This window comes from Xenopus tropicalis, chromosome 2, assembly GCF_000004195.4.
Source record: "Xenopus tropicalis strain Nigerian chromosome 2, UCB_Xtro_10.0, whole genome shotgun sequence".
NCBI classification, from domain to species: domain Eukaryota; kingdom Metazoa; phylum Chordata; class Amphibia; order Anura; family Pipidae; genus Xenopus; species Xenopus tropicalis.
The window spans coordinates 96,914,328-96,930,760 of record NC_030678.2 but is presented as its reverse complement, the minus strand read 5'-3'; positions in this window follow the sequence as shown (position 1 = coordinate 96,930,760).

The following is a 16,433-nucleotide window of genomic DNA, read 5'->3' as shown; positions in this document are numbered from 1 at the left end:
ATCACAGCTTGGTGGTCATTTCTTTGACCCTACACCACTGGATTATCAAGATGGATCTTAAAGTGTAAAGACAGTAAAAACATAGAGCAATACAGGGATAATTGAAAATTAAATTTTTAGTAAAGGGGTCTTTTCTTTTCTCTAGTCTTGCCCTAACTGGCATCATATGCTTGTTTTGTGCATGGGTTGGAGACGTATGTCTATGGAAAGTGTGTTAGATAATCTATTTCTAGTAGAATAAGGAATAGTGAAGAGTGAATTTTTTCACCAGGCATGGATTCGCAGCGAATTTCCACATTTCGCCATTGGCGAAATGGTTTGCGAAACTTCTGTAAAAATTCGCCACAGAAAAATTTGTCACGTGGAAATTTTTTTTGTCGCATGTCAAAAAAGGAGCAGTCACGTCAAACTGGGCGCGGTCGCATAAAAAAAGACAAAAAAATAGACGTGGGCGACAAAAAAAGACGCGGGCGACAAAAAAGACGCACGACCAATGCGCCCTTTCCATTTATCACAATATATTGTGTCTGCAGTTTTCCTCTAGGTTAAACAGATCTTAGATTTCCCTGTTTAAAATTTGATGTGGGCAGATTGCTGCTGCTAGCCCTTCTATACATTTTAGCAGCGACTAAATGTTTTTACCTTTCAGGCAGATTTCACTGAGAAGGAATAATGAAAATGCCTACAAATTCCTAACAGATTAAAGTAGTGATCTAAAGAAGAGATGATTTAATATATACAATTTCAAATACACAGAACCTGCATGGAAAATGAGAAATTAAGAAGTACTAGCCTTATTTAAATAAGGTTAAAAAAAGAACTCTTTTCATTTGTAGTGTTAGCCTTTATTAAATAGTAACTATACATTGGTCCAGTAGAGCTGAGAAGTTCAAAGTTAACAAGCTAAATCTCCAGCTCTAGTGGGCAGCTGGGACCAATGATTAGGGAAATAGATTCAGTGATAATGTCGGTTACATCCCTTGTGAACATGGTTATTGTAGTGTTAATGTTTCTTAGACCTTTCCCACATCTGTCTGGATATCTTGAATTGATGTCACCTCCACACCATTCAGCCTTTGATAGTGACATTACTGAGCTGGCACAGCTCCATTATAACAGCACAAACTTTCGGAGAATCAATGCATGCCCACTAGATGCCAGGGATTCCTGATATGAAGTCAGCACATGCTTGTGGTGTAAAAATTAAACTTTTAAAGCCTTTTTACACAAATATCCTTAGTCAGTTCATTGGTCCCTATGTTTTCTGGTGTCTATTCTACCCTTGTCAGCCTGCTTGACCATGGATGTACTCTGCAAACCATGCCTTAGGTGAATTTTGTAATTGTTCTGCATAAACTCATACTGTGCTTATCCTTAGGCTTTTTCCCTGCTTTGCCTTTCTTTGGTGGGGGGGCTGGCATGTAACAGAAGCACTACCCACCCCCTCCTGTTCCCCACTCACCTGCCTCTCACACCCCCCTTTCCTGAATGCCCTGCCCATCCCTCACATTTCCCAGCACCTGGAGAGCAGGGGGGGGGGGTCTCTAAAGCTCAGTGTCAAAATAATGTGTCCAATTCTCTAGGTACAAGTTTGCTGTGTAAATTGATGCAGTCTGCTGTGGGAACCCTGGAACTACTGCCACCTTTGAGGTGGTGGTAGCTCCATGGCTGTCCTGCATTAATAGGTACAATGCATACAATTGGCAAGAGGAGGTAGACGGAAACCACTATACGGAAGTGCTTTAGAAACAAGTACCTTTAATGAAGGCAAACTGTGCTAAGTACTTATAAATGAGAACTCTTCTGTCCCACATGAACATGGGCCTTTCCCTTATAGGAAATAATGCACCTCCAACTATCAGAGGCCCATGTATATGAGCAATTATCATGCACTCAAATACATCCTATGAGTGCACAGTAATATAAATCAAATACGATAGAAACTGTAATTGCAATATTTTAGTTATCTTTTATAAGTATATGCATATTACAATAATATAAAAAAAACTAATGATATTTGCTTTTACAGTCACAAAAACAAGTATATTTGCTGCTTGAAAAGGGCTACAAGAAAACAGTTCTTTTACAGACTTCTGTAATGTGGAAAAAGGTTTTGTTACTCAAGGACAACCTGATTTTAAAGGCCATCAGAGACACGCACAGGCAAGTAAAACTCTATATTACCCTACTATTTTGTGGACATGAAACAGTACTTTAGTGGAATAGTGAAGAGATTTGTAAAATCAAAGATTTCTAATATTTTCCCAGGTGACATAGACCATCTGGTGGCCATAATTGTCTCTGCATTAAATCTGATGTTCTTACAAAGGTCTTACATTCATGCCTAAACATCTCAAGTGTATATATCTTAATTGTTTGTTTTATAGGTATGGTTAGAAGAAGACATCAGTTACTGGGAAAATGCAGAAGAAGCAAATACAATAAATGTCTTACATAGCTTTGTCCTTGACACTTGCCACACTTGCTCCATATATTCTACAAATAGCTGTACCAAATATAGTGAATAACTGGCTTTAAACATGTATATATATGTCAATAGGTACAAGAGGTCTGCAGGGGCTAATTCCACATTTTCAGAAACTGTGAGTTTGCAGTTTTAATTTCACTGTTTCTTTTTTTTTTAATTTTATCTCTAGGACTTTGTATCCCTTGCCAATTGTCTTCTTTATTTTTCTTTTTAAATGTAAGCTTGCTTGTTGACTTTCTATTTCTTTTACTGGTTTTCAGATGTTGCACCATGTTAGACATTGAAAAATGAAGAATATGTAAGGTTAGGTGATACATTTTATTGGTGATACATTTTTATTGGCTTTCGGAGCACCCAGGCCCCTTCGTCAGGCAAAATACAAATGAAAACTGGAAAGGCACAGCATATATACTGTTAGATCATTGAAAAGGTTCATGGGCGATCAATTAGGAAGTTACAGATAGAGAGAGATAACTTATAGATATAATAAAAGTAATTAGGGTGGGTTGTAAATAGTCCAGGGGTCTGGATTCAGTCAGGTCACATAGCGTGACATAGACCAAGACAGGTGCACAAGTAGGAACTGGACAAGAAAAAAGTGAAGATACAAGATAAGAGTCCATTGGATGGGACAACTAATGGATCCGGATCTTATCCACTTCACAGGTTCATATCAGACTGTAATAAATAAACTAAAAAAACAAATTGGAATTATGACCTGTAAAGACAAGATAATATTTTGGGCCAGATATTGATAAGCCTAAAATATTATCTTTAATATTTTAATTCTGTAACCTCTATTTCAGCTCAATAGCTGCCTTCCCGGACTAGTACCAGTAGAACATGGGTTACACTGTACTCTCTCACCCAGAATGGGCCTTCGCTAAGTGGAAGAGGAAGGCGAGGATGTAACTACACCTTCCTTGCTGCTATGCAGAAAAATGAAAGCAGAGAGCGCCAGAGGTTCTTGCAAATAACAAAATAATAAGTGTTTATTGAACATCCACAGGGTTTACTCACAATACAGCTTCAGAGGCCATTGGTACATGCAACACATACCGAGTGTATATTCAGACTCACACTCTCCTGCGGGCAGACTGGCAGGAATCTCCCTTCACCTCTGCGACACACCCTGCAGTGGATCCCTCAGGGAATTCTCTATCCTGATTCCCTATTCACTTGGATCCCTACACTACAGGCAAGGTGGCCTGGGAGAGATATCTCCAGAAAAACTGCAAATCCTATGAAGGAGCTCAGTGCTGCTCATTCTAGCTCAACCCCAACTGCCTTACACTCCTAGAGAATACTATAAAGGGAGCTACACCTGCCATTATCTAATGCCTCATTCACGGGGCCCTGTTCCCCGACTTCACTGGGCCTGGGCCCATGCCCTGGGCTCTCAGCACACATCCACCTTGTCCCTAAGGTGGAAGCAAACAGACAGGAAGGTGCCACTCCTCTCCCCACACTATACCAAAGTAAGTCAGGATGTGGTCACTATACCTTTTAACCAATAGCACACATGTTAATGAACTCACTTAGATACATTCCCTTCTGCCCAGCAACTAAGGGAACTGAACCTGTAGGGGTTTAAAGCCATAGGGACCATTTAACCCTATGGGTCCCTACAATTCCATGAATTATTAATACCAGTAAAATAAACATAGATAAGGTGGTGGTAGCTCCAGTGTTCTGACAGTGGCCTGTGTCAATCACCGCAGTACATTTGTGCCTAAAACAGTGGGGCATATGCTGTAATTAATGGCATCCAGAATTCAGCATCGGAGGAATCGCCCCCTTACGACTGCAATTACACTGGAATTCTGGGTGGAAAATGGTGCATGGTGGTTAAAAAAATGGCAACTTTCACTTGGAATCGGACTTTGCATACGGCACTTGCAATCTTAAATGAACCTACAGTGTAAAAATGGTGTTAACATCCACTCATACAGTACCACTGATATCAATGGGATACAGATAAAAATACCAGCACAGGAATTTGTGTGCAATACCTATCTAAAAATGGGTGATTTTCATCTGAGATGAACTTGAGCATTACCTGTGCCAGCAAGATAAAATAATTCCTGTTTATTTCAATTCAGAATAATGACATTTCAAAGATATATTTTGAGTGTGAAAAAACATGGTGAGTAATGTGTGCAATAAAACTAATGATGGAGCAGGTTCAACATGGCACACATTTTTCCCATTGGTATAAAAGGTATTGCTCTGTACAATTGTAATAGACACCATTAGAGCTTGCCACATCTGTACAGCAACTGGGGTTTATTAAGGTATAAACCTAATGAACACTATAATAAAAAAGCTCACATTTAGAGCATTCTTATGACCCTTTTATCAACTGTACCATATTATAATATGGGTTATGAGCATCTACATCCCATAATTAGCGACCCAGAAAAGTAAGGAAAACAAAATAAAGGGTCAGTTCAACTTTTTCTGCAGCAAAACAGAAATTTCAGCAATTAATGTATTAAATTATTATGGTTACTCTGTGGCAGAGTTTAGTCAAATTTGGGAACATGTCCATTAGGGGCTGTAGCTGCTAATGATAAATTCATCAATTTCCATTACTGAACTGCTTCTAGGAAATACTGAGAGGTAGAAAATGAAAAATTAATTTCTCCATTTTGTGTAGAAATCTTTATAAATGCAAAATAGAAAGTAAGTGGACAAAATTATTTATATGTGGTCTACTATCACAAGTGTATGCCCCAAAGCACTTGGTTCTTGGGGAATGCTGCACTTTGAACCATGTGCTGGATTAAAATCCAGGGTGGGACACTAATAATAATAATAATAATAGCCCTCTCCCACCCTCATCAATGCACCACTGACTAATGCAGTCAGCACTGTATTATGTATGGGGGGAGTGGCAGATCTAAAACAGAATGCAAAGATCTGCAGCAAGTTGCAGAGAGCAAAATGCCTGCAAAGTTTGCACTTTGCACACTGCATTAGTTAAGTGCGAAGGTGAATGGCACCTTTAAGTTCAGTTTCAGCAATGCTGCTCATAAGAGAATTTGGTAAGTTATGAAATCCAGCAAACATCAAAAGACCATGAAAGAGGCCAGGCTCTTATGAACTTGCAATCTATAAAGCACAAAATATGCAAACATAAACACAGTAAAAGGAAGAATTGTGACTTATAAAAACCAGCATAGCACTACCATATATTAGCAAGCCGCAACTGTACCGAAATGATCAAACAGATGTGTTTAAATATTCACATCAGACGTTTAAATATTCACATCATTTGTTCATTAGCATCCCAAATGCTGTACATTTGAATACCGTAAGCATAATTTTACTACATTTAGAGCAGAAATACAAAGCCCGTCCAATTGCAACGAGAAAGCACAAAATAAAGCAACATGTTGAAATTCACTACAAAAAATACTAATGGCAGCAATAATTTATAAATGAGGAATATTAGATTAACAAATGAAATAACAGAGATGTTCAAAAAAGAATGTGTGTAACAAGAAAGATCATATAATAATAGAAAAATGGATTTCTAAAGCTGTCTGTAGCAGCCTGCCATTCACAGTGCGTGCTTGGCAATTCTATAATGGGAACAACATGAATGAATCACATTTTCATAATGACAATATTCTGACCATTCAAGGAACTGACTGAAAAATAATACTGCTCTTATTAATTCATATATTGTGTGTGCTTTTAATACACAGAAACAAAGCAACTAATTGTGAAGTGATTCTTTTGTTTAAAATATTAGTTATAATAGGCAAGTCTCTTTTCATTAAAATATCAGTAAAACTTTGAAAACATCTGATTTAATGGTGTTTTATACGGCAATGCTTTGAATTGGCCATGTCTGTAGCACAGAATAGATATGGTCTTTCCTATTTGGTTAAAAAACCTTAATAACTGGAGACAAAGCTGGGCTTAGTGGTGTCTTGCAATTCTTCAGCAGAAAAAAAGAAACATTTTTAATAACATCCAACTATTTTGCCATCTTTTTACACAACAAAATATTCACAAATGTATAAGGGGGCATTTACTACAGCAGCTGCAGTTGAGCAAAAAATGGAATGAGTGCATTGACACTTTTCATTAAAAATCATTGTATCCCTATAGTTACGTATTTGGTGCCAGTGCTTCCTTCCTGCCTCTTTTTTTGAATTGCTCACAAGTGCTCCTATTGACACAGGGGAACTACAGAGCTACAGCCACCTTCAAGCTGGTGGTAATTCTAGGTTCCATTTGCAGGCTGCATCAATAGGAGCACAAGGCTTGCACCTAAAGAATCAGGGGAAGATATCATTTTGATGCTGGAAATGAAGTAATCCCAACTCTGTTTTCCACACAATTACATCAGATTTGTCAACATACATGATCAGTTTGAACTCGGTTTGACTCAGAGGGCACAGTTGCGTCAGATACTGCTCCCCCATGGCCTCAGGCTCCATGTTTTGTTCCCATGACTAGTGTTGGAAGCATGTCCTTTCTTCCCATGTTTGACTACAATGTTTTATACTGTCAAAGCCATGTTATATAAATCAAAACTGTGTAACTGTTTCTGTAAACAGTAATTGTAAGATAACTCATTGCTACATATATATAAAAATATATTTTGGTCAACTCCTTTAGAGAAACAGAAGGTGTACTGAGACAGTTTTATATAGGGGTTACATCCCCATTAATTTAATTAATAAATCAATAATACTATATTCCCGCATAAACATCACTTTGCTGAAAACTGTCACAACTGTATTCAAAGTTCACTGCAAATTACATGCTATGCCACATCTAAGCAATGCAAGAAATGCTATGGCTAAAGTATCAAGGTACTGTAAGTTCTTAAACATATACAATGAATCCATCACATTTTACTTTCTCCAAATACACATAACAATATAAACATTGCAATTGGTGGTCATATAATAAATATAATTGTAATTGCTTAACAACTGATTACATTGCTACCACTTTGCTATTTGCTTATATTGTGAATTATATTTAAGGAAAGTTAAATGTAATGAAAAAAATGCATCTAGTGTTCCAGAAAAAGAATATGTAATAAAAAATTGCTTACCAGCGCGGTGGGGACGCGCCGTCTTGTTTCTGTGCCGGCTTCCTCCTAGTGCGTGCCGCGCGCTCCTCCGGAATTTATAGGCGCATTCGCGCTGGCGTGATTACGTCAGCGCGCAATGGCGCAAAATTTAAATATTTAAAGGGACTTTGCTTGCATTTCATTGCCCGTGATAGAATTTGATTCTGGTGCCTTCCTGAGCTTCGTGCATTTGTTCCTGGTAGTGTTTTCCTGTTTTTGACCCGGCCTGCTCCTGACTATTCTGATTTCCGTAACCTGACTCCGGCTTGTACTTTGACTCCGATATTGTCTCTTCCTGCTGTTTGATCATCCGGTTTGACCCTTGCCTGTCTGACTATCCTTGATTTCTGCCTGCCTCGACCCAGCCTGCCTGACTACGAACTTGCCTAATCCTTTTGTACCGTGATCTTCGGCCTAACTGACTCTTACCACAGTCGTGCCCCTTTGCTTGCCAGAACTCCTCGCTTTGTACCTCTCGTTAAGTCCAGGTGGCATCCGAGTAGCTGAGGGCTCCTCGCGAAGCCAAAGGCGGTCACACTACTGGTGAAGCCGAGCTGAGACCAAGGAACTTGGCATTAGTTCTGGTTTAGGGTGCCGACGGTGACATTCCTCAGGAGGCCACATGCTGGGATCAGCGCCCTTCTTAGTGAGATTCATGATGGGGGCTACAATCAGAGAGAAATTCTTAATAAATTGACGATAATAGTTGGCAAAACCAAGGAACCTTTGCACTGCTCGTAATGTAAGAGGTTGAGCCCAATCCAGGACGGCTCTCACCTTGCCTGGATCCATTTCTAGACCCTCGTTGGAAATATTAAACCCCAAAAACTGGAGAAATGTACCTTTGAAGCCTCTTCTGTCCAGTGAGATCCTTAGTGAGATTTGCCAACTATTATCGTCAATTTATTAAGAATTTTTCTCTGATTGTAGCCCCCATCACGAATCTCACTAAGAAGGGCGCTGATCCCAGCATGTGGCCTCCTAGAACCTTATGAATGATAAATTATTCCCCAAGTTGGTTATTTAGTTACCATTTTCACATTTCACAAAATGTTAATGTTATTTTTGACATTTATTTGCTTACCTACAATTTTTTTATTTATGCATTGTAACATAAAACAACAATACACAATACAACATTGGTTCTATGTAAAATATTAAGGTTTGGAAATTGATGATACAGTGGGCTTGAAGGAGTTAATAGCTGTGGTCATGTATGCACTCCTGTCTTAGCCATACACATATTGACTGACACATAAATTTATATAGTCCTTTGTTCCTTACATCAGCAATGTCCCTAAGCAACCTATGGAATGGCCTATGTATAAGGGTGGGGGAAGTGTATCCCATTGAGGGGGTATATATTTAAGAACAAAGAAGAGCCTGGCACACAAGCACACATCCCACACAGACACACAGACACTCACACACACACAGCTAAGACATACACATTTATCCACATAATACACTTTTTAGACCTCAGATTAATACATTCATATACTTTGCATTTATGGTTTTGGTAGGCTGTCGATGATATATTTGACTGGCTTAATTGTTATAATTTGTATGTATTTTTCTGTAACATTATTTCCACACATTAAATATACTTAAAATATCACCCTGGTGAGTGGTATCTGTTGACCATAGAACTTACACAAATTTAATAAATATAGAGCAGTTATTACAGTTGGCGAGTCCACCCAGATTTATAGACCTGGACACTACACATCTACACACACTGTCAGCTTCAAAGGGGGACAGGAGTGTGTAGTGAACTGAAGCTTCCAGATGTCTATATGAGTAAAAGAACCTAGAAGTCGCTTGTGTAAGTATTATAGGCTTTGACATAATTGCGGGCGCAGTGAGAAACATTCTGCTTTCCGGTGAGTATGGATTTTCTTGATGATTTGGCTAGGAAAAGCAAATTTGAGTTTAAAATCCCTCATAGAATTATGTCTGAGGCAGAGATATGGTCAGATCTGTATGGTCAGTGTGTGGGGGCAAATTTAAAGTTAGAGGAAGGAATATCATTTTCCAAGATGAAGCATAGGATTAACAATGTTATGTTAATGGTAAAAACATTTAATATGTTAATATGCTCAAATAGAAAGGAAAGTGATGCAGGACAGATTACTACTCTGGATGAGGAAAGAGTAGAATGTGACAGGGTTAGTGCTGACTGTCTGGCTAAAGAGATAGCTAAGCATGAAGTTAGACTGTCAGAAATGGAATCAATTTTGCAACATAATAATCAGGTTTCTGTGATCACAAAGGAACAGAGATCCATGTTTGTTCCAAATCTTAATGATCCAGCATTAGATTATGACAGGGCAAAATTGCAATTAAAAATCAATAAACAGCTGTTCAGGATTGTGGAAAATATTCCACAGTTTAACCCAAAATTAAATGTCTTAATGATTTCTGATTTCTTTGAGTCCCACATAGAACAATATGAGTTGAGTGAGGAGCAAAAGAATAAAGTGTTTAAACTGTGGGTGCCAGCACGTATTTGCCAGAGGTTATCATCCCCTGTGAGTGCTCCAGGCACTGATATGGATGGCAATGTAATACATGGCACAAGAAAGGATAGGCTTTTGCAGCTCAATTACATAATTAATGGGGAGAATGTACTTGATCTAGAGGTGCTTAATGATCTCAAGACCTCTATAGATGATGACCCCTTTGCATTTATGGTTATATTTGAGCAAGCCTATAGACTAATTATGGGTATCAGAGAAGATTGTGTTCCCCCGGAGATGGTACAAGCTTTTGTAAAGAAGTTTCAGTACTTAGATACAGGACCTATGGTCAATGCTTCAATGTGTAACACACTTACAGAAGCAGCCTCTTATATAGATCAGTACAGGAGACAGCTTGTACTATGGCACTCAGACCCCTCAAACAAATACATGATCAGAGAAATATGTCAGTCAAAAGAAGCAGACACCAAGCTGCAGAAATATACTACCTGTTATTTTTGCCACAAATTAGGGCATTTCAGGAGGAAATGTTTTAAATTGAGAAAATTAATTAAGAGGAAGGGATTTAAGTTTGATAAAAATTCTGTAAACACTCATGAACAAGCTCAGGTTTGTAATGTTACGAAAGTAGCAAAACCTAAAGCGCAGAGGAGCAAGTTGTTCGACCCCCTATGTCTCATGAATAGGCCTGTCTGCCTTTACAAAAGACAAAGGACTGAAGACAAAAGGAGTTTCTCTTTGTTGAGGAAGAAGGGAACAATAACAGAACAGAGTTAACAGGGAGATGTTGGTACTTATTCACTTAAGTTTTGTTTAGTGTACTGTATGTAAATGTATATGATTGGGAATCATTTAAAATAAAGTAATGTTTACATGGAAATGTGCAGTAATTTCAAAATGTTAGTGACTGTTGTGAATGTGAGGGTATTTCACTGAACAGCAGGATCAGGAAAACTTATAGTGTATTAATTGATTTATACTGCAGAATTTCTGCAAATATTAACCCCCTTATCAGCAAATGCCATGTTAGCATTGTTGGAAAGTTATTTTGGCAATGGAATGATAAATATCATAACTGTTTTCTTGTTTGATATGTCTCATAAAGTCAGTAGTTCACTAGAAAGGAGAGAATGGTTTGCTTCCACTGATCAAAATATCTAAAAGTTATATCTACAGAGGTTGGTGCAGGACAGGTCTCACAAAGGTATAGATTTTGATTTGGTTTGTCCTCTCTAAATTATACATAAATACAATCAGGCACACTGGTAATGCTCAGGTTACACCAGTGAGTTACTGGTAGAGATACTCAACCAGAACATTTTATTAATGTAATGAGCATACTTCTACAGTATGAAAGTTTGGGCTGATAAACAGATATTATTTTCTGAATGCTGCATTGTATTTCCATGTAGATTGCTTAATGAAATGAGGGAAATTATTATTAAAGGATATTGAGGGCACATTTGCCTATAATGCAATTACTTTACTTACCTTTTTTGAATAAGTACAGAAGAGAGAGAGAGTGAACACATTCTAATATATTTGCTTTTGTGAAACACCATTAAGGTTTTATTTGACTGATATTTGACAGAAAAGACTTTAAAATTGGACACATAAGATATAATGCATAGTAACAATAGATCTACAGTATCCTCTGATATTCAGGTTAGGAGAACAAAGGCCAAGAGTAGTAACTGATTGATGTGCTATTAGATATTGAAGGGTAAACCAGATGAACTTTCTCACTGGTTATAGAATACTATGGTCTTAGTAAAAAGAAAGGGCTCCAGTAACAACTTTATTTGTTAATCATGAAATGTGTATTAAACTGTTTATGATCTTTTTAGGAGATGGGTTCTTAATCCATTAAGGAAGACCATGGATACATAGAATATACTGGGATATTTTCTTGCAGTGCATGAGTAGAGAATGCATGCTGTGAGGTTTTTGTTTAAGAAAGGTTTGTCTCTTGCAACCCTTTGTCTCACATGTCTCTTATATGTGTTTGTTAACAGTGACTAACAGAAGCATGTTTGCATGATAATGATGTAGACAAAGCCTAACCAGTTTGCTATGTTGGTCAGAGATTTGAAATCAAAATCTTAAGGTGCACTTATTCAATTACTGCACAGGTTAATGAATTGGCATTTATAAAAATAGAAATCATACAGGATAACTACAAACTAAATTATTCAAATTATGAATACGTTGAAAGAGTACTCCATATACATCTTATGGACCTTTGATAGTTTGGATTATCACATGACCTGGCCAGTTATGTGATAAAATGTTTAAAACTGACAAAGATGTATTATAAGATGTATATGTTTAAAAATTTTGAAGATTGATTATGGATCCATTATTTTCACTTGCAAGATTAACAGCTGTACTGTATATACATATGTTTCAGTTTGTTTGTTTGTCTAATTAATAATTGTTTAATCCTTGATTGTTGATCTTTGTATAAATAAGGTCATAGAAAGCAATGTCCATTAAGATCTTAAAACTTTTCAGGGTTTTGACATTAATAGTTACTAACCGTATGTGTACCAAATCTAAATATATATATATTTTGTCCTTGGGGTACATTTGGGCAGTATAACATAAACATTACCCAATGATGTAGGATATTTCTTTTTTCTCCATTTTGGTTTAATATTGAAAGAAGAAGCTCATTTTAATTTAGGCAGCTAGGCATGATTTAAGGTATGTGACTGCCCCTGGGAATAAGGTTTTGTTATAATCATACAGCTCATATAGCATGGGTGTGTCTAATTTATGTCACAGTCTTTATTTTAAATGACAGCTTTTGGGGGTTGGAGAGAGAGCAGTACAATGGGCAGTAAAATTAATGATTTGGTTGTCTAGGAGATGATGAGATATGAGGTTTTCCAAAGTTCTCAGACGATCCTTGTTGGTTTTATGGGAAGGTCAGTATTAGTTTGACCTTTAGGCACAAAGGAATATTAATGCTTATGTATTTTAGGAAAATCTGACATATGGTTCTTTTCACATGCTAATAGACATCTAATACATACATGCTGCTTTACATGAATATAACATATATGTTATAGTTCTGCTCCAAGCAAGATAAAGAAGACTTCAAGACACAGAAAGATAAAAATTATGAGTTTAAAAGAACAAAGAACTTTGATTGTAACCCAAACCCAGTAATGTTATAGCGTTTAGGGAAATTGGATCCAGCAAGATTTTTCCTATAAATATGAAAGTCTGGTTCCCACATGGGAAGATAATTTAGGAATATGAAGAATTTCTACAAATGAATTTTTTATATTGTCATGGATATTGATTAATGGAGTATGGAAACATTTATGCTATGATTTTGTGGGATAGATGAACAGAACTTGGAGGAATTATCTTAAATATGGATAACTAAATATACATGTATTGAAAATGTTTTTGTTAAATGTATGCAGATATTTTATACTGGTACTTAATGGTTAGTTATAAATTTTAGTTAAATCTGGAAATGGAAATCATTGATATGTTGTGATTTGAGGATTATTTAATCACATGGACACAATTTTGATCGTATGGGTGTGCCTTCAATGTTTTTTGTTATTCAATTGGAAGGAAAAGGTACAACTTACATTTGCTTTAAATTTTTGTCATAATACTGAATTTTTTATATTTTTGTTGTTTTAAAAGTGTTCCTAAGAACTATTCCCCTGTTTTTACTTTGCTGTAAGGCTATATCATCTGAATTTTAGTGAGGTGACTATATGAATATATAACATCATATTCATGACAATGACATGGTAATACAGTGATAGAATAAGATTTTAGTATAACACTAGTTATAGGCCACACTGGATAATAGCTGCAAAACAAAAGAAGAGGAACACCACTCTGCAAAGAGAAGTGCAGGTTTCAGGAGTAAAGTAATTATACAATACAGACTGTGACCCAGGAAATCAACATTAAAGAATAATATGTATAAGGGTTACCCGAGGAATGACTTTTATTTTGAAATGTAAGAACTGTTCACAAAGCAATGGTTTTATTTCTCCTGATTCTGACTTTGCCTGCTACAGTTTTTAACAGACTGTTGTTGTTTTTTTTAAACCTGCTAAAAACTGTGTTGATATGATTTATTCAAGCCACACCATCTTTTGATCTATGGACTGAGTTATGGCTCGGGGTTTCCAAAGAAGCCAAGTCTGTTTCAAGATTATTGAAAAAAAGCAAAAGGGTGATTGTCTGATCAAAGTTACAGCTTACAGTTGAACCCTACAAGACCTAGGAGCTGCAGGCTGCCATTGCATGGAAATTACTCAAAGTACTGGATACATGACTTGCATCATTCACTGGAAGAGTGTTTACCAAATATTGTATAAAGAAAGCAATAAGAAATGGGACTGTAACTTGGTGAAAGTAATCTGCTCTAAATCACCATCTTTAATGTTTGCTGAAATGCTATTCACTGCGAGACCTTGAAAAGTGTGGTAAAGAATTCCAAATCAACTTCAATCAAACGCAGCTTTATGAGTAAAGGTTTTAATGGAAGATTTTTAAACTTAGATCAGGAGTCTATGGCTAGATGTTGAAGAAAGCAACAATGTTTAAGTAAAGTAGTCCTAGCAAACAACTAGGTTAGTTCTCATGAGCTATCACTGCTTACCATCTCATTACATGTTATTAAAAGGTTATGATATATGTATTATGGACATTTGACAAGTGGCAAAGAATGACTTCCTTAATATTTATGTTGCATATGAATGAAATGTTGTTGGCAAAGCCAGGGTGCAAAGGGGGAATTTGTAAAATATTAAGGTTTGGAAATTGATGATACAGTGGGCTTGAAGGAGTTAATAGCTGTGGTCATGTATGCACTCCTGTCTTAGCCATACACATATTGACTGACACATAAATTTATATAGTCCTTTGTTCCTTACATCAGCAATGTCCCTAAGCAACCTATGGAATGGCCTATGTATAAGGGTGGGGGAAGTGTATCCCATTGAGGGGGTATATATTTAAGAACAAAGAAGAGCCTGGCACACAAGCACACATCCCACACAGACACACAGACACTCACACACACACAGCTAAGACATACACATTTATCCACATAATACACTTTTTAGACCTCAGATTAATACATTCATATACTTTGCATTTATGGTTTTGGTAGGCTGTCGATGATATATTTGACTGGCTTAATTGTTATAATTTGTATGTATTTTTCTGTAACATTATTTCCACACATTAAATATACTTAAAATATCACCCTGGTGAGTGGTATCTGTTGACCATAGAACTTACACAAATTTAATAAATATAGAGCAGTTATTACATTCTACAAGCTTGTTTCCTCTCTATGTCTAAGATTCATCCAATACACCAATTTAAATCAGTTAGTAACAACCTACTCGAGGTAATGTTCAGACTTTTTCTAGAGAGGAGGAGGGCATTAGGATTCCTGGTGGAGGGTTCATATTTCCAAGGGCAAGATCATATAATGTTATTCTATAGCCTCAACCTATCTTACCCATACCATGTCATATTTTTGTAACAGTGGTAGAAGGGCTTTAGGTAGCTTGAGCCAACTGGTAAGTGTCAGAGGAGGATGTGCCATCCATTGAAAGAGGATACACTTTCTGGCATAAAACAATAAGGTTCTGAAAAGCATAGGTGTTGCTGATTCAAAAACAACATCATCACAATGCCAAATAAACATACCTTGGGTGTAAGTATTTTATGTAGGGATGTTGTGCTCTGAATGTAGTCTAGGACCTGGTCCCAAAAGTAGTATACTTGTTGGCATAGCCTTATTAGATGAAAGTAATCGGCCTTGGAGATTCCACATTTGGGACAATGAGACGAGTCTCGGATTCCCATATGATATAATCATTAGGGGATCAGGTGAAGCCTGTGGATAATCTAAAATTGAATTAGCTTGTCTCTTGTAGGCCCTGTCTGCCGCTTCGTCATCAAGCTCCGGTAGGTCTTGATGCCAAGCTGTTGAGCTGTGAGGTAAAGGAGATTGAAGTAGGCAAGAGAAGTAGAGCGTAGAGAGAAGTAGGGAATATAGGGGCCGATTCACTAAAGTTCTAAAAAACAAGTGATATTTATAGCATGTGTTAAAAATATTCACGTCTTATTTTTTGAGAATCAACGATCGATTCACTAAAAGGACACTTGTCAGAATTAAGAAGCAATGTTATTATTTATCTGGCAATTACATATTTTTAAGCGTTATTTTAAACCATTTATATGTTTCCCCCCTACAGTCTATATTAAGTACTGCTGCCAGAATTCTCCTCCTCTCATCCAGGAGAGTTCAGGCCCTTCCTTATTGTGGCTTCCTATTAAACAAAGAATATTCTACAAACTCCTTCTCTTA